Source organism: Pleurodeles waltl, unplaced genomic scaffold (assembly GCF_031143425.1).
Source record: "Pleurodeles waltl isolate 20211129_DDA unplaced genomic scaffold, aPleWal1.hap1.20221129 scaffold_125, whole genome shotgun sequence".
Classification (NCBI taxonomy): Eukaryota; Metazoa; Chordata; class Amphibia; order Caudata; family Salamandridae; genus Pleurodeles; species Pleurodeles waltl.
This window is the reverse complement of record NW_027149831.1, coordinates 434,237-454,519: the sequence shown is the minus strand read 5'-3', so window position 1 is coordinate 454,519 and position 20,283 is coordinate 434,237.

The following is a 20,283-nucleotide window of genomic DNA, read 5'->3' as shown; positions in this document are numbered from 1 at the left end:
TACCAATAGGCCGATCTGCCCCCAGGGGGGCAGAAATGGGATAAAATAAATTCCCCCCTCCACCCCCCTCCGGGGGCGACCCTTGCCGACAAGGTCGCTCCCCTTGCGTGAGGGTGCAAAAAAAAGATCCATGGTGCCTAGTGGTTTCTGCCCCCCTTGGGGGCAGATTGACCTACAATCGGCCAATCTGCCCCCAAGGGGGGCAGAAATGGTCTAAATACAATTTGCCCCCCAGGGGAGCGACCCTTGCCTGATGGGTCGCTCCCCATCTCTAAAAAAACAAACAAACAAAAAAAAAACATTAAAAAAACTATTTGCCCTGGCGCCTAGAGGTTTCTGCCCCCCCCCGGGGGCAGATCGGCCTAATACCAATAGGTCGATCTGCCCCCAGGGGGGGCAGAAATGGCCTAAAATAAATTTGCCCCCCCCCCCCGGGAGCGACCCTTGCCTACAAGGTCGCTCCCCTTGAGTGACGGCGCAAAAAAAAGATCCCTGGTGCCTAGTGGTTTCTGCCCCCCTTGGGGGCAGATTGACCTACAATCGGCCAATCTGTCCCCAAGGGGGGCAGAAATGGTCTAAATACAATATGTCCCCCAGGGGTGCGACCCTTGCCTGATGGGTCGCTCCCCATCTCTAAAAAAACAAACAACAAAAAACCCAGAAAAAAACTATTTGCCCTGCCGTCTAGAGGTTTCTGCCCCTCCTGGGGGCTGATCGGCCTAATACCAATAGGCCGATGGCCTAAAATAAATTCCCCCCAACCCCCCTCCGGGGGCGACCCTTGCCTACAAGGTCGCTCCCCTTGCGTGACGGCGCAAAAAAAAGATCCCTGGTGCCTAGTGGTTTCTGCCCACCTTGTGGGCAGATTGACCTACTGTAGGAGGCTGGACTGGCTTGTAGTGAGTACCAAGGGGTACTTGAACCTTGCACCAGGCCCAGTTATCCCTTATTAGTGTATAGGGTGTCTAGCAGCTTAGGCTGATAGATAATGGTAGCTTAGCAGAGCAGCTTAGGCTGAACTAGGAGACGTGTGAAGCTACTACAGTACCACTTAGTGTCATATGCAAAATATCATAAGAAAACACAATACACAGTTATACTAAAAATAAAGGTACTTTATTTTTATGACAATATGCCAAAGTATCTTAGAGTGTACCCTCAGTGAGAGGATAGGAAATATACACAAGATATATATACACAATAGCAAAAATATGCAGTATAGTCTTAGAAAACAGTGCAAACAATGTATAGTTACAATAGGATGCAATGGGGAAACATAGGGATAGGGGCAACACAAACCATATACTCCAAAAGTGGAATGCGAACCACGAATGGACCCCAAACCTATGTGACCTTGTAGAGGGTCGCTGGGACTATTAGAAAATAGTGAGAGTTAGAGAAATAACCCTCCCCAAGACCCTGAAAAGTGAGTGCAAAGTGCACTAAAGTTCCCCTAAGGACAAAATAGTCGTGTTAGAGGGAAAATGCAAGGAAAACACAAATCAGCAATGCAACAACGATGGATTCCTGACTGAGGGTACCTGTGGAACAAGGGGACCAAGTCCAAAAGTCACAAGCAGCTCGGAGATGGGCAGATGCCCAAGAAATGCCAGCGGTTGGTGCAAAGAAGCTCTTACTAGGCTGAAGAACTGTGAATACTGCAGGAACGACAAGGGCTAGAGACTTCCCCTTTAGAGGATGGATCCCCCACGCCTTGGAGAGTCGTGCAAAAGTGTTTTCCCGCTGGATGGACACCAACAAGCCTTGCTACACGCAAATCGTGCGTTTGGCGTTTTTGGATGCTGCTGGGGCCCAGGAGAGACCAGGAGGTCGCAAATTGGACCTGCAGAGAGAGGGGACGTCGAGCAAGACAAAGAGCCCTCACTGAAGCAGGTAGCACCCGGAGAAGTGCCAGAAACAGGCACTACGAGGATGCGTGAAACGGTGCTCGCCGAAGTTGCACAAAGGAGTCCCACGTCGCCGGAGACCAACTTAGAAAGTCGTGCAATGCAGGTTAGAGTGCCGTGGACCCAGGCTTGGCTGTGCACGAAGGATTTCCGCCGGAAGTGCACAGGGGCCGGAGTAGCTTGCAAAGTCGCGGTTCCCAGCAATGCAGCCCAGCGAGGTGAGGCAAGGACTTACCTCCACCAAACTTGGGCTGAAGAGTCACTGGACTGTGGGGGTCACTTGGACGGTGTCGCTGGATTCGAGGGACCTCGCTCGTCGTGCTGAGAGGAGACCCAAGGGACCGGTAATGCAGCTTTTTGGTGCCTGCGGTTGCAGGGGGAAGATTCCGTCGACCCACGGGAGATTTCTTCGGAGCTTCTGGTGCAGAGAGGAGGCAGACTACCCCCACAGCATGCACAAGCAGGAAAACAGTCGAGAAGGCGGCAGGATCAGCGTTACAGAGTTGCAGTAGTCGTCTTTGCTACTATGTTGCAGGTTTGCAGGCTTCCAGCGCGGTCAGCGGTCGATTCCTTATCAGAAGGTGAAGAGGGAGATGCAGAGGAACTCGGCTGAGCTCATGCATTCGTTATCTAAAGTTTCCCCAGAGACAGAGACCCTAAATAGACAGAAAAGAGGGTTTGGCTACCTAGGAGAGAGGAAAGGCTACTAACCCCTGAAGGAGCCTATCACAAGGAGTCTCCGACGTCACCTGGTGGCACTGGCCACTCAGAGCAGTCCAGTGTGCCAGCAGCACCTCTGTTTCCAAGATGGCAGAGGTCTGGAGCACACTGGAGGAGCTCTGGACACCTCCCAGGGGAGGTGCAGGTCAGGGGAGTGGTCACTCCCCTTTCCTTTGTCCAGTTTCGCGCCAGAGCAGGGGCTAAGGGGTCCCTGAACCGGTGTAGACTGGCTTATGCAGAATTGGGCACCTCTGTGCCCAACAAAGCATTTCCAGAGGCTGGGGGAGGCTACTCCTCCCCTGCCTTCACACCATTTACCAAAGGGAGAGGGTGTCACACCCTCTCTCAGAGGAAGTTCTTTGTTCTGCCATCCTGGGCCAGGCCTGGCTGGTCCCCAGGAGGGCAGCTGCCTGTCTGAGGGGTTGGCAGCAGCAGCAGCTGCAGTGAAACCCCAGGAAGGGCAGTTTGGCAGTACCAGGGTCTGTGCTACAGACCACTGGGATCATGGGATTGTGCCAACTATGCCAGGATGGTATAGAGGGGGCAATTCCATGATCATAGACATGTTACATGGCCATATTCGGAGTTACCATGGTGAAGCTACATATAGGTAGTGACCTATATGTAGTGCACGCGTGTAATGGTGTCCCCGCACTCACAAAGTTCAGGGAATTGGCTCTGAACAATGTGGGGGCACCTTGGCTAGTGCCAGGGTGCCCTCACACTAAGTAACTTTGCACCTAACCTTTACCAGGTAAAGGTTAGACATATAGGTGACTTATAAGTTACTTAAGTGCAGTGTAAAATGGCTGTGAAATAACGTGGACGTTATTTCACTCAGGCTGCAGTGGCAGGCCTGTGTAAGAATTGTCAGAGCTCCCTATGGGTGGCAAAAGAAATGCTGCAGCCCATAGGGATCTCCTGGAACCCCAATACCCTGGGTACCTCAGTACCATATACTAAGGAATTATAAGGGTGTTCCAGTAAGCCAATGTAAATTGGTAAAATTGGTCACTAGCCTGTTAGTGACAATTTGAAAGTAATGAGAGAGCATAACCACTGAGGTTCTGGTTAGCAGAGCCTCAGTGAGACAGTTAGGCACCACACAGGGAACATATACATGCACACCTATGAGCACTGGGGCCCTGTGTGACAGGGTCCCAGTGACACATACATATAGGCCACAAACCTATGAGCACTGGGGTCCTGACCAGCAGGATCCCAGTGACACATAACAAACATACTGAAAACATAGTGTTTTCACTATGAGCACCGAGGCCTGGCTATCAGGATCTCAGTGAGACAGTGAAAACAGTGACAAACACCCTGACATACACTCACAAACAGGCCAAAAGTGGGGGTAACAAGGCTAGAAAGAGGCTACCTTCTCACACAACCCCCCCCCAAATGAAGGACAATAAGGCTAACCTTGGCCAGTTGAGACTTTATTGTCTAAGTGGTGATAAGTAGAGAGTAGCTCTGCAATAGACTGGTTACTCCCTTTATCATCCACTATATGGTTACTTCCCTGTGGGGATGTAAACCACCCTGTTTGAAGTTTTTTAGCTAAGCAACAATGTGAAGATGTATTTTCAGAGTTTCTATCAGTAAGTTTTAGTTTAGAGCAGTGGGAATTGTCCACTGAACCTATTTGTAGTGATGGAAATGCCAGACAGGGATGCTGTGTCAGAAAAGCCATAGCTGGGCAAAAACTTTGTCCATATGGCTGGAAGAGAGAACAGGGATGCTGTTTCTCTTGGGTTGGAGCAGGGCAGGGATGCTGTCCTATCAGCTCCACACTAGGGCAGGGATGCTGTCCTAAGTGTTGTGAGGCAGTGCAGAGTTTCTGCACTAAAGTTTCTCTGGGAGGGTTGGAGGGATGCTCCATGTTAACTAAAATGGTGCTCTTTTTCTCACCAATGTTAGTTATCCCACAGAGAGGTACTTCCACCTCAGGGAGTACAGTTTTGCCAACTGATGATTCCCTTGGAACAGGTGCCACCCCAGGAGAGGTTTCTCCCACCACAGGAATGGTATCCTGAATGGTAGGGTGGTTAGGGGATACTGTGATACCCTTTTTACCTGTTGATGGAGAGGGTTCCTGAGTTTTCAGGCCTTCTCTCCTTTGCTTTTTCATTTCAGTAGAAATGAGAGGGAACAATTCCTCAGGGATGCCCAGCATGGCTGCATGGGCATAAAACTCTACATCAGCCCAACCTGAGGCCTCTAGGTCATTACCTAAGAGACAGTCTACAGGTAAGCTAGGTGATACGACCACCTGCTTAGGGCCAGTAACTCCACCCCAACTAAACTGAATTATAGCTAAGGGAAGAAACTTAGTGGAGTTATGGACATCAATAATCTTATACTGTTGTCCAATGATGTGTTGTTCAGGAGGCACTAGGTTTTCAGTCACCAAAGTGAAACTGGCACCTGTGTCCCTGTAGGCCAAGGCCTCAACACCATTTATTGAAACTGTCTGCCTGTACTTATCCATTGTAAGGGGACAAGCAGCCAGTGTGGCAAGGCCAATGCCACTAGGTGTGACAGAAACTGTCTTGGGACTGATGACATCAGTTTCCACTATGGACCCATAAGTGAACCCAACTACACCCTTTGCTTGACTGTTGCCAGCAGTCCCACCACTAGTACCACTACTGCTAGGGGCACTAGAGCTTGATGTATTAGTGGTGGTAGGCTCAGGGGGTTTACCTGGACAGGACTTATCCCCTGGCCTATGGCCTCTATTTTTACACACAAAGCACCAAGGCTTTTTAATGTGTGCAGGTTGGGAAGAAGAGGAAGAATTTGTTTTATCCCCACCCTCTGAAGAGTGTTTAAGATTTGAAGTGGGATCTTTGGTTTTACCCTTATCCCCATGCTTATCTTGAGATTTTGCACCATCTTTCTTCTTATTGCCATCTTTGTCACCCCCTGTATGAACTTTTCTGTTCACCCTTGTTCTGACCCATTTGTCTGCCTTCTTTCCCAATTCTTGGGGAGAGGTCAGATCAGAGTCTACCAGGTACTGGTGCAACAAATCAGACACACAATTATTAAGTATATGCTCTCTCAGGATTGTGTTATACAGGCTTTCATAATCAGTAACTTTACTGCCATGTAACCACCCCTCCAAGGCCTTCACTGAATGGTCAATGAAATCAACCCAGTCTTGTGAAGACTCCTTTTTGGTCTCTCTGAACTTTATCCTGTACTGTTCAGTGGTTAAGCCATAACCATCCAGGAGTGCATTCTTAAGAACTTGGAAATTATTAGCATCATTTTCTTTTACAGTAAGGAGCCTATCCCTACCTTTTCCAGTAAATGATAGCCATAGGATAGCAGCCCACTGCTTTTGAGGGACATCCTGTACAGCACAGGCCCTCTCAAGTGCAGCAAACCACTTGTTAATGTCATCCCCCTCCTTATAAGGGGGAACTATCTTGTGCAGATTCCTGGAATCATGCTCTTTTGCAGGATGACTATGGGGAATACTGCTGCTGCCACCATGGGTTTCTAAACCCAACTTCTGACTTTCCCTCTCTACTTCTAAAGACTGTCTATCCAAATCCAGCTGTTGCTTCTTGAGCTTCAGTCTGGTTTGTTCCACTCTCAATCTATTGAGCTCCCTTTCTAACAATCTGTCATCAGGGTGGGTGGGAGGGACATTTCTAGATACAGAGGTATGATGGGAATGAACAGAAGGAGACCTGTCCCTTACAGAGGGCACCCTAACAGCTTGGCTACCAGTATAATGTGAGAGCACACCATTAGTATGGTGTGATTCAACCTCTGTACCAACTATGCTAGACTGTCTAGTAATGGGCAGGCTGAGAAGTTTCTTTCCTGAACCTTTTCCTGGGGGAGTCCCTGGATAAGATTGAGAACCATTAGCTACTTTTTCTACAGATTGGGCACTTATGGCCTTATCCTGTACTCTAAGCATATTAATGAACAGTTCTAAAGAAGGATTCTTCCCTACACTCAAACCTCTCTCTATGCAGAGACTCCTTGCTCCTTTCCAGCTAAGGTGATCATATGCAAGTTTGGACAGTTCAACATTTTTTCCTGTGCCAGACATTTTTTAGAGAGAGTTAAAGTGATAGTAAAAGAGAAAAAAGTTTTCAGAACTTTTTGGAAAGACAGAAAAAACTTTTTAAACTTTTAAGAACTTTTTGAAAGTTTTAGAAGTACTTTTCAGCACTTAGAAAAGAGTGAAGAGAGGAAATGCAAAACTTTTTGGCTATGTGTATATACCCTGACCTTGTTTTGTATATTTTTCTCTTATGAAAAGTACAATGACAAGAGTGGTAAGTAGTCTCAAGCACTTATCCCACCACTGCACAACCAATGTAGGAGGCTGGACTGGCTTGTAGTGAGTACCAAGGGGTACTTGCACCTTGCACCAGGCCCAGTTATCCCTTATTAGTGTATAGGGTGTCTAGCAGCTTAGGCTGATAGATAATGGTAGCTTAGCAGAGCAGCTTAGGCTGAACTAGGAGACGTGTGAAGCTACTACAGTACCACTTAGTGTCATATGCACAATATCATAAGAAAACACAATACACAGTTATACTAAAAATAAAGGTACTTTATTTTTATGACAATATGCCAAAGTATCTTAGAGTGTACCCTCAGTGAGAGGATAGGAAATATACACAAGATATATATACACAATAGCAAAAATATGCAGTATAGTCTTAGAAAACAGTGCAAACAATGTATAGTTACAATAGGATGCAATGGGGAAACATAGGGATAGGGGCAACACAAACCATATACTCCAAAAGTGGAATGCGAACCACGAATGGACACCAAACCTATGTGACCTTGTAGAGGGTCGCTGGGACTATTAGAAAATAGTGAGAGTTAGAGAAATAACCCTCCCCAAGACCCTGAAAAGTGAGTGCAAAGTGCACTAAAGTTCCCCTAAGGACAAAATAGTCGTGTTAGAGGGAAAATGCAAGGAAAACACAAATCAGCAATGCAACAACGATGGATTCCTGACTGAGGGTACCTGTGGAACAAGGGGACCAAGTCCAAAAGTCACAAGCAGCTCGGAGATGGGCAGATGCCCAAGAAATGCCAGCGGTTGGTGCAAAGAAGCTCTTACTAGGCTGAAGAACTGTGAATACTGCAGGAACGACAAGGGCTAGAGACTTCCCCTTTAGAGGATGGATCCATCACGCTTTGGAGAGTCGTGCAGAAGTGTTTTCCCGCCCGATGGACGCCAACAAGCCTTGCTACACGCAAATCGTGCGTTTGGTGTTTTTGGACGCTGCTGGGGCCCAGGAGGGACCAGAAGGTCGCAAATTGGACCTGCAGAGAGAGGGGACGTCGAGCAAGACAAAGAGCCCTCACTAAAGCAGGTAGCACCCGGAGAAGTGCCAGAAACAGGCACTACGAGGATGCGTGAAACGGTGCTTGCCGAAGTTGCACAAAGGAGTCCCACGTCGCCGGAGACCAACTTAGAAAGTCGTGCAATGCAGGTTAGAGTGCCGTGGACCCAGGCTTGGCTGTGCACGAAGGATTTCCACCGGAAGTGCACAGGGGCCGGAGTAGCTTGCAAAGTCGCGGTTCCCAGCAATGCAGCCCAGCGAGGTGAGGCAAGGACTTACCTCCACCAAACTTGGGCTGAAGAGTCACTGGACTGTGGGGGTCACTTGGACGGTGTCGCTGGATTCAAGGGACCTCGCTCGTCGTGCTGAGAGGAGACCCAAGGGACCGGTAATGCAGCTTTTTGGTGCCTGCGGTTGCAGGGGGAAGATTCCGTCGACCCACGGGAGATTTCTTCGGAGCTTCTGGTGCAGAGAGGAGGCAGACTACCCCCACAGCATGCACAAGCAGGAAAACAGTCGAGAAGGCGGCAGGATCAGCGTTACAGAGTTGCAGTAGTCGTCTTTGCTACTATGTTGCAGGTTTGCAGGCTTCCAGCGCGGTCAGCGGTCGATTCCTTATCAGAAGGTGAAGAGGGAGATGCAGAGGAACTCGGCTGAGCTCATGCATTCGTTATCTAAAGTTTCCCCAGAGACAGAGACCCTAAATAGACAGAAAAGAGGGTTTGGCTACCTAGGAGAGAGGAAAGGCTACTAACCCCTGAAGGAGCCTATCACAAGGAGTCTCCGACGTCACCTGGTGGCACTGGCCACTCAGAGCAGTCCAGTGTGCCAGCAGCACCTCTGTTTCCAAGATGGCAGAGGTCTGGAGCACACTGGAGGAGCTCTGGACACCTCCCAGGGGAGGTGCAGGTCAGGGGAGTGGTCACTCCCCTTTCCTTTGTCCAGTTTCGCGCCAGAGCAGGGGCTAAGGGGTCCCTGAACCGGTGTAGACTGGCTTATGCAGAATTGGGCACCTCTGTGCCCAACAAAGCATTTCCAGAGGCTGGGGGAGGCTACTCCTCCCCTGCCTTCATACCATTTACCAAAGGGAGAGGGTGTCACACCCTCTCTCAGAGGAAGTTCTTTGTTCTGCCATCCTGGGCCAGGCCTGGCTGGTCCCCAGGAGGGCAGCTGCCTGTCTGAGGGGTTGGCAGCAGCAGCAGCTGCAGTGAAACCCCAGGAAGGGCAGTTTGGCAGTACCAGGGTCTGTGCTACAGACCACTGGGATCATGGGATTGTGCCAACTATGCCAGGATGGTATAGAGGGGGCAATTCCATGATCATAGACATGTTACATGGCCATATTCGGAGTTACCATGGTGAAGCTACATATAGGTAGTGACCTATATGTAGTGCACGCGTGTAATGGTGTCCCCGCACTCACAAAGTTCAGGGAATTGGCTCTGAACAATGTGGGGGCACCTTGGCTAGTGCCAGGGTGCCCTCACACTAAGTAACTTTGCACCTAACCTTTACCAGGTAAAGGTTAGACATATAGGTGACTTATAAGTTACTTAAGTGCAGTGTAAAATGGCTGTGAAATAACGTGGACGTTATTTCACTCAGGCTGCAGTGGCAGGCCTGTGTAAGAATTGTCAGAGCTCCCTATGGGTGGCAAAAGAAATGCTGCAGCCCATAGGGATCTCCTGGAACCCCAATACCCTGGGTACCTCAGTACCATATACTAAGGAATTATAAGGGTGTTCCAGTAAGCCAATGTAAATTGGTAAAATTGGTCACTAGCCTGTTAGTGACAATTTGAAAGTAATGAGAGAGCATAACCACTGAGGTTCTGGTTAGCAGAGCCTCAGTGAGACAGTTAGGCACCACACAGGGAACATATACATGCACACCTATGAGCACTGGGGCCCTGTGTGACAGGGTCCCAGTGACACATACATATAGGCCACAAACCTATGAGCACTGGGGTCCTGACCAGCAGGATCCCAGTGACACATAACAAACATACTGAAAACATAGTGTTTTCACTATGAGCACCGAGGCCTGGCTATCAGGATCTCAGTGAGACAGTGAAAACAGTGACAAACACCCTGACATACACTCACAAACAGGCCAAAAGTGGGGGTAACAAGGCTAGAAAGAGGCTACCTTCTCACACAACCCCCCCCCAAACGAAGGACAATAAGGCTAACCTTGGCCAGTTGAGACTTTATTGTCTAAGTGGTGATAAGTAGAGAGTAGCTCTGCAATAGACTGGTTACTCCCTTTATCATCCACTATATGGTTACTTCCCTGTGGGGATGTAAACCACCCTGTTTGAAGTTTTTTAGCTAAGCAACAATGTGAAGATGTATTTTCAGAGTTTCTATCAGTAAGTTTTAGTTTAGAGCAGTGGGAATTGTCCACTGAACCTATTTGTAGTGATGGAAATGCCAGACAGGGATGCTGTGTCAGAAAAGCCATAGCTGGGCAAAAACTTTGTCCATATGGCTGGAAGAGAGAACAGGGATGCTGTTTCTCTTGGGTTGGAGCAGGGCAGGGATGCTGTCCTATCAGCTCCACACTAGGGCAGGGATGCTGTCCTAAGTGTTGTGAGGCAGTGCAGAGTTTCTGCACTAAAGTTTCTCTGGGAGGGTTGGAGGGATGCTCCATGTTAACTAAAATGGTGCTCTTTTTCTCACCAATGTTAGTTATCCCACAGAGAGGTACTTCCACCTCAGGGAGTACAGTTTTGCCAACTGATGATTCCCTTGGAACAGGTGCCACCCCAGGAGAGGTTTCTCCCACCACAGGAATGGTATCCTGAATGGTAGGGTGGTTAGGGGATACTGTGATACCCTTTTTACCTGTTGATGGAGAGGGTTCCTGAGTTTTCAGGCCTTCTCTCCTTTGCTTTTTCATTTCAGTAGAAATGAGAGGGAACAATTCCTCAGGGATGCCCAGCATGGCTGCATGGGCATAAAACTCTACATCAGCCCAACCTGAGGCCTCTAGGTCATTACCTAAGAGACAGTCTACAGGTAAGCTAGGTGATACGACCACCTGCTTAGGGCCAGTAACTCCACCCCAACTAAACTGAATTATAGCTAAGGGAAGAAACTTAGTGGAGTTATGGACATCAATAATCTTATACTGTTGTCCAATGATGTGTTGTTCAGGAGGCACTAGGTTTTCAGTCACCAAAGTGAAACTGGCACCTGTGTCCCTGTAGGCCAAGGCCTCAACACCATTTATTGAAACTGTCTGCCTGTACTTATCCATTGTAAGGGGACAAGCAGCCAGTGTGGCAAGGCCAATGCCACTAGGTGTGACAGAAACTGTCTTGGGACTGATGACATCAGTTTCCACTATGGACCCATAAGTGAACCCAACTACACCCTTTGCTTGACTGTTGCCAGCAGTCCCACCACTAGTACCACTACTGCTAGGGGCACTAGAGCTTGATGTATTAGTGGTGGTAGGCTCAGGGGGTTTACCTGGACAGGACTTATCCCCTGGCCTATGGCCTCTATTTTTACACACAAAGCACCAAGGCTTTTTAATGTGTGCAGGTTGGGAAGAAGAGGAAGAATTTGTTTTATCCCCACCCTCTGAAGAGTGTTTAAGATTTGAAGTGGGATCTTTGGTTTTACCCTTATCCCCATGCTTATCTTGAGATTTTGCACCATCTTTCTTCTTATTGCCATCTTTGTCACCCCCTGTATGAACTTTTCTGTTCACCCTTGTTCTGACCCATTTGTCTGCCTTCTTTCCCAATTCTTGGGGAGAGGTCAGATCAGAGTCTACCAGGTACTGGTGCAACAAATCAGACACACAATTATTAAGTATATGCTCTCTCAGGATTGTGTTATACAGGCTTTCATAATCAGTAACTTTACTGCCATGTAACCACCCCTCCAAGGCCTTCACTGAATGGTCAATGAAATCAACCCAGTCTTGTGAAGACTCCTTTTTGGTCTCTCTGAACTTTATCCTGTACTGTTCAGTGGTTAAGCCATAACCATCCAGGAGTGCATTCTTAAGAACTTGGAAATTATTAGCATCATTTTCTTTTACAGTAAGGAGCCTATCCCTACCTTTTCCAGTAAATGATAGCCATAGGATAGCAGCCCACTGCTTTTGAGGGACATCCTGTACAGCACAGGCCCTCTCAAGTGCAGCAAACCACTTGTTAATGTCATCCCCCTCCTTATAAGGGGGAACTATCTTGTGCAGATTCCTGGAATCATGCTCTTTTGCAGGATGACTATGGGGAATACTGCTGCTGCCACCATGGGTTTCTAAACCCAACTTCTGTCTTTCCCTCTCTACTTCTAAAGACTGTCTATCCAAATCCAGCTGTTGCTTCTTGAGCTTCAGTCTGGTTTGTTCCACTCTCAATCTATTGAGCTCCCTTTCTAACAATCTGTCATCAGGGTGGGTGGGAGGGACATTTCTAGATACAGAGGTATGATGGGAATGAACAGAAGGAGACCTGTCCCTTACAGAGGGCACCCTAACAGCTTGGCTACCAGTATAATGTGAGAGCACACCATTAGTATGGTGTGATTCAACCTCTGTACCAACTATGCTAGACTGTCTAGTAATGGGCAGGCTGAGAAGTTTCTTTCCTGAACCTTTTCCTGGGGGAGTCCCTGGATAAGATTGAGAACCATTAGCTACTTTTTCTACAGATTGGGCACTTATGGCCTTATCCTGTACTCTAAGCATATTAATGAACAGTTCTAAAGAAGGATTCTTCCCTACACTCAAACCTCTCTCTATGCAGAGACTCCTTGCTCCTTTCCAGCTAAGGTGATCATATGCAAGTTTGGACAGTTCAACATTTTTTCCTGTGCCAGACATTTTTTAGAGAGAGTTAAAGTGATAGTAAAAGAGAAAAAAGTTTTCAGAACTTTTTGGAAAGACAGAAAAAACTTTTTAAACTTTTAAGAACTTTTTGAAAGTTTTAGAAGTACTTTTCAGCACTTAGAAAAGAGTGAAAAGAGGAAATGCAAAACTTTTTGGCTATGTGTATATACCCTGACCTTGTTTTGTATATTTTTCTCTTATGAAAAGTACAATGACAAGAGTGGTAAGTAGTCTCAAGCACTTATCCCACCACTGCACAACCAATGTAGGAGGCTGGACTGGCTTGTAGTGAGTACCAAGGGGTACTTGCACCTTGCACCAGGCCCAGTTATCCCTTATTAGTGTATAGGGTGACTAGCAGCTTAGGCTGATAGATAATGGTAGCTTAGCAGAGCAGCTTAGGCTGAACTAGGAGACGTGTGAAGCTACTACAGTACCACTTAGTGTCATATGCACAATATCATAAGAAAACACAATACACAGTTATACTAAAAATAAAGGTACTTTATTTTTATGACAATATGCCAAAGTATCTTAGAGTGTACCCTCAGTGAGAGGATAGGAAATATACACAAGATATATATACACAATAGCAAAAATATGCAGTATAGTCTTAGAAAACAGTGCAAACAATGTATAGTTACAATAGGATGCAATGGGGAAACATAGGGATAGGGGCAACACAAACCATATACTCCAAAAGTGGAATGCGAACCACGAATGGACACCAAACCTATGTGACCTTGTAGAGGGTCGCTGGGACTATTAGAAAATAGTGAGAGTTAGAGAAATAACCCTCCCCAAGACCCTGAAAAGTGAGTGCAAAGTGCACTAAAGTTCCCCTAAGGACAAAATAGTCGTGTTAGAGGGAAAATGCAAGGAAAACACAAATCAGCAATGCAACAACGATGGATTCCTGACTGAGGGTACCTGTGGAACAAGGGGACCAAGTCCAAAAGTCACAAGCAGCTCGGAGATGGGCAGATGCCCAAGAAATGCCAGCGGTTGGTGCAAAGAAGCTCTTACTAGGCTGAAGAACTGTGAATACTGCAGGAACGACAAGGGCTAGAGACTTCCCCTTTAGAGGATGGATCCACCACGCTTTGGAGAGTCGTGCAGAAGTGTTTTCCCGCCCGATGGACGCCAACAAGCCTTGCTACACGCAAATCGTGCGTTTGGTGTTTTTGGACGCTGCTGGGGCCCAGGAGGGACCAGAAGGTCGCAAATTGGACCTGCAGAGAGAGGGGACGTCGAGCAAGACAAAGAGCCCTCACTAAAGCAGGTAGCACCCGGAGAAGTGCCAGAAACAGGCACTACGAGGATGCGTGAAACGGTGCTTGCCGAAGTTGCACAAAGGAGTCCCACGTCGCCGGAGACCAACTTAGAAAGTCGTGCAATGCAGGTTAGAGTGCCGTGGACCCAGGCTTGGCTGTGCACGAAGGATTTCCGCCGGAAGTGCACAGGGGCCGGAGTAGCTTGCAAAGTTGCGGTTCCCAGCAATGCAGCCCAGCGAGGTGAGGCAAGGACTTACCTCCACCAAACTTGGGCTGAAGAGTCACTGGACTGTGGGGGTCACTTGGACGGTGTCGCTGGATTCAAGGGACCTCGCTCGTCGTGCTGAGAGGAGACCCAAGGGACCGGTAATGCAGCTTTTTGGTGCCTGCGGTTGCAGGGGGAAGATTCCGTCGACCCACAGGAGATTTCTTCAGAGCTTCTGGTGCAGAGAGGAGGCAGACTACCCCCACAGCATGCACAAGCAGGAAAACAGTCGAGAAGGCGGCAGGATCAGCGTTACAGAGTTGCAGTAGTCGTCTTTGCTACTATGTTGCAGGTTTGCAGGCTTCCAGCGCGGTCAGCGGTCGATTCCTTATCAGAAGGTGAAGAGGGAGATGCAGAGGAACTCGGCTGAGCTCATGCATTCGTTATCTAAAGTTTCCCCAGAGACAGAGACCCTAAATAGACAGAAAAGAGGGTTTGGCTACCTAGGAGAGAGGAAAGGCTACTAACCCCTGAAGGAGCCTATCACAAGGAGTCTCCGACGTCACCTGGTGGCACTGGCCACTCAGAGCAGTCCAGTGTGCCAGCAGCACCTCTGTTTCCAAGATGGCAGAGGTCTGGAGCACACTGGAGGAGCTCTGGACACCTCCCAGGGGAGGTGCAGGTCAGGGGAGTGGTCACTCCCCTTTCCTTTGTCCAGTTTCGCGCCAGAGCAGGGGCTAAGGGGTCCCTGAACCGGTGTAGACTGGCTTATGCAGAATTGGGCACCTCTGTGCCCAACAAAGCATTTCCAGAGGCTGGGGGAGGCTACTCCTCCCCTGCCTTCATACCATTTACCAAAGGGAGAGGGTGTCACACCCTCTCTCAGAGGAAGTTCTTTGTTCTGCCATCCTGGGCCAGGCCTGGCTGGTCCCCAGGAGGGCAGCTGCCTGTCTGAGGGGTTGGCAGCAGCTGCAGTGAAACCCCAGGAAGGGCAGTTTGGCAGTACCAGGGTCTGTGCTACAGACCACTGGGATCATGGGATTGTGCCAACTATGCCAGGATGGTATAGAGGGGGCAATTCCATGATCATAGACATGTTACATGGCCATATTCGGAGTTACCATGGTGAAGCTACATATAGGTAGTGACCTATATGTAGTGCACGCGTGTAATGGTGTCCCCGCACTCACAAAGTTCAGGGAATTGGCTCTGAACAATGTGGGGGCACCTTGGCTAGTGCCAGGGTGCCCTCACACTAAGTAACTTTGCACCTAACCTTTACCAGGTAAAGGTTAGACATATAGGTGACTTATAAGTTACTTAAGTGCAGTGTAAAATGGCTGTGAAATAACGTGGACGTTATTTCACTCAGGCTGCAGTGGCAGGCCTGTGTAAGAATTGTCAGAGCTCCCTATGGGTGGCAAAAGAAATGCTGCAGCCCATAGGGATCTCCTGGAACCCCAATACCCTGGGTACCTCAGTACCATATACTAAGGAATTATAAGGGTGTTCCAGTAAGCCAATGTAAATTGGTAAAATTGGTCACTAGCCTGTTAGTGACAATTTGAAAGTAATGAGAGAGCATAACCACTGAGGTTCTGGTTAGCAGAGCCTCAGTGAGACAGTTAGGCACCACACAGGGAACATATACATGCACACCTATGAGCACTGGGGCCCTGTGTGACAGGGTCCCAGTGACACATACATATAGGCCACAAACCTATGAGCACTGGGGTCCTGACCAGCAGGATCCCAGTGACACATAACAAACATACTGAAAACATAGTGTTTTCACTATGAGCACCGAGGCCTGGCTATCAGGATCTCAGTGAGACAGTGAAAACAGTGACAAACACCCTGACATACACTCACAAACAGGCCAAAAGTGGGGGTAACAAGGCTAGAAAGAGGCTACCTTCTCACACAACCCCCCCCCAAACGAAGGACAATAAGGCTAACCTTGGCCAGTTGAGACTTTATTGTCTAAGTGGTGATAAGTAGAGAGTAGCTCTGCAATAGACTGGTTACTCCCTTTATCATCCACTATATGGTTACTTCCCTGTGGGGATGTAAACCACCCTGTTTGAAGTTTTTTAGCTAAGCAACAATGTGAAGATGTATTTTCAGAGTTTCTATCAGTAAGTTTTAGTTTAGAGCAGTGGGAATTGTCCACTGAACCTATTTGTAGTGATGGAAATGCCAGACAGGGATGCTGTGTCAGAAAAGCCATAGCTGGGCAAAAACTTTGTCCATATGGCTGGAAGAGAGAACAGGGATGCTGTTTCTCTTGGGTTGGAGCAGGGCAGGGATGCTGTCCTATCAGCTCCACACTAGGGCAGGGATGCTGTCCTAAGTGTTGTGAGGCAGTGCAGAGTTTCTGCACTAAAGTTTCTCTGGGAGGGTTGGAGGGATGCTCCATGTTAACTAAAATGGTGCTCTTTTTCTCACCAATGTTAGTTATCCCACAGAGAGGTACTTCCACCTCAGGGAGTACAGTTTTGCCAACTGATGATTCCCTTGGAACAGGTGCCACCCCAGGAGAGGTTTCTCCCACCACAGGAATGGTATCCTGAATGGTAGGGTGGTTAGGGGATACTGTGATACCCTTTTTACCTGTTGATGGAGAGGGTTCCTGAGTTTTCAGGCCTTCTCTCCTTTGCTTTTTCATTTCAGTAGAAATGAGAGGGAACAATTCCTCAGGGATGCCCAGCATGGCTGCATGGGCATAAAACTCTACATCAGCCCAACCTGAGGCCTCTAGGTCATTACCTAAGAGACAGTCTACAGGTAAGCTAGGTGATACCACCACCTGCTTAGGGCCAGTAACTCCACCCCAACTAAACTGAATTATAGCTAAGGGAAGAAACTTAGTGGAGTTATGGACATCAATAATCTTATACTGTTGTCCAATGATGTGTTGTTCAGGAGGCACTAGGTTTTCAGTCACCAAAGTGAAACTGGCACCTGTGTCCCTGTAGGCCAAGGCCTCAACACCATTTATTGAAACTGTCTGCCTGTACTTATCCATTGTAAGGGGACAAGCAGCCAGTGTGGCAAGGCCAATGCCACTAGGTGTGACAGAAACTGTCTTGGGACTGATGACATCAGTTTCCACTATGGACCCATAAGTGAACCCAACTACACCCTTTGCTTGACTGTTGCCAGCAGTCCCACCACTAGTACCACTACTGCTAGGGGCACTAGAGCTTGATGTATTAGTGGTGGTAGGCTCAGGGGGTTTACCTGGACAGGACTTATCCCCTGGCCTATGGCCTCTATTTTTTCACACAAAGCACCAAGGCTTTTTAATGTGTGCAGGTTGGGAAGAAGAGGAAGAATTTGTTTTATCCCCACCCTCTGAAGAGTGTTTAAGATTTGAAGTGGGATCTTTGGTTTTACCCTTATCCCCATGCTTATCTTGAGATTTTTCACCATCTTTCTTCTTATTGCCATCTTTGTCACCCCCTGTATGAACTTTTCTGTTCACCCTTGTTCTGACCCATTTGTCTGCCTTCTTTCCCAATTCTTGGGGAGAGGTCAGATCAGAGTCTACCAGGTACTGGTGCAACAAATCAGACACACAATTATTAAGTATATGCTCTCTCAGGATTGTGTTATACAGGCTTTCATAATCAGTAACTTTACTGCCATGTAACCACCCCTCCAAGGCCTTCACTGAATGATCAATGAAATCAACCCAGTCTTGTGAAGACTCCTTTTTGGTCTCTCTGAACTTTATCCTGTACTGTTCAGTGGTTAAGCCATAACCATCCAGGAGTGCATTCTTAAGAACTTGGAAATTATTAGCATCATTTTCTTTTACAGTAAGGAGCCTATCCCTACCTTTTCCAGTAAATGATAGCCATAGGATAGCAGCCCACTGCTTTTGAGGGACATCCTGTACAGCACAGGCCCTCTCAAGTGCAGCAAACCACTTGTTAATGTCATCCCCCTCCTTATAAGGGGGAACTATCTTGTGCAGATTCCTGGAATCATGCTCTTTTGCAGGATGACTATGGGGAATACTGCTGCTGCCACCATGGGTTTCTAAACCCAACTTCTGTCTTTCCCTCTCTACTTCTAAAGACTGTCTATCCAAATCCAGCTGTTGCTTCTTGAGCTTCAGTCTGGTTTGTTCCACTCTCAATCTATTGAGCTCCCTTTCTAACAATCTGTCATCAGGGTGGGTGGGAGGGACATTTCTAGATACAGAGGTATGATGGGAATGAACAGAAGGAGACCTGTCCCTTACAGAGGGCACCCTAACAGCTTGGCTACCAGTATAATGTGAGAGCACACCATTAGTATGGTGTGATTCAACCTCTGTACCAACTATGCTAGACTGTCTAGTAATGGGCAGGCTGAGAAGTTTCTTTCCTGAACCTTTTCCTGGGGGAGTCCCTGGATCAGATTGAGAACCATTAGCTACTTTTTCTACAGATTGGGCACTTATGGCCTTATCCTGTACTCTAAGCATATTAATTAACAGTTCTAAAGAAGGATTCTTCCCTACACTCAAACCTCTCTCTATGCAGAGACTCCTTGCTCCTTTCCAGCTAAGGTGATCATATGCAAGTTTGGACAGTTCAACATTTTTTCCTGTGCCAGACATTTTTTAGAGAGAGTTAAAGTGATAGTAAAAGAGAAAAAAGTTTTCAGAACTTTTTGGAAAGACAGAAAAAACTTTTTAAACTTTTAAGAACTTTTTGAAAGTTTTAGAAGTACTTTTCAGCACTTAGAAAAGAGTGAAAAGAGGAAATGCAAAACTTTTTGGCTATGTGTATATACCCTGACCTTGTTTTGTATATTTTTCTCTTATGAAAAGTACAATGACAAGAGTGGTAAGTAGTCTCAAGCACTTATCCCACCACTGCACAACCAATGTAGGAGGCTGGACTGGCTTGTAGTGAGTACCAAGGGGTACTTGCACCTTGCACCAGGCCCAGTTATCCCTTATTAGTGTATAGGGTGTCTAGCAGCTTAGGCTGATAGATAATGGTAGCTTAGCAGAGCAGCTTAGGCTGAACTAGGAGACGTGTGAAGCTACTACAGTACCACTTAGTGTCATATGCACAATATCATAAGAAAACACAATACACAGTTATACTAAAAATAAAGGTACTTTATTTTTATGACAATATGCCAAAGTATCTTAGAGTGTACCCTCAGTGAGAGGATAGGAAATATACACAAGATATATATACACAATAGCAAAAATATGCAGTATAGTCTTAGAAAACAGTGCAAACAATGTATAGTTACAATAGGATGCAATGGGGAAACATAGGGATAGGGGCAACACAAACCATATACTCCAAAAGTGGAATGCGAACCACGAATGGACCCCAAACCTATGTGACCTTGTAGAGGGTCGCTGGGACTATTAGAAAATAGTGAGAGTTAGAGAAATAACCCTCCCCAAGACCCTGAAAAGTGAGTGCAAAGTGCACTAAAGTTCCCCTAAGGACAAAATAGTCGTGTTAGAGGGAAAATGCAAGGAAAACACAAATCAGCAATGCAACAACGATGGATTCCTGACTGAGGGTACCTGTGGAACAAGGGGACCAAGTCCAAAAGTCACAAGCAGCTCGGAGATGGGCAGATGCCCAAGAAATGCCAGCGGTTGGTGCAAAGAAGCTCTTACTAGGCTGAAGAACTGTGAATACTGCAGGAACGACAAGGGCTAGAGACTTCCCCTTTAGAGGATGGATCCCCCACGCCTTGGAGAGTCGTGCAGAAGTGTTTTCCCGCCGGATGGACGCCAACAAGCCTTGCTACACGCAAATCGTGCGTTTGGCGTTTTTGGACGCTGCTGGAGCCCAGGAGGGACCAGGAGGTCGCAAATTGGACCTGCAGAGAGAGGGGACGTCGAGCAAGACAAAGAGCCCTCACTGAAGCAGGTAGCCCCCGGAGAAGTGCCAGAAACAGGCACTACAAGGATGCGTGAAACAGTGCTCGCCGAAGTTGCACAAAGGAGTCCCACGTCG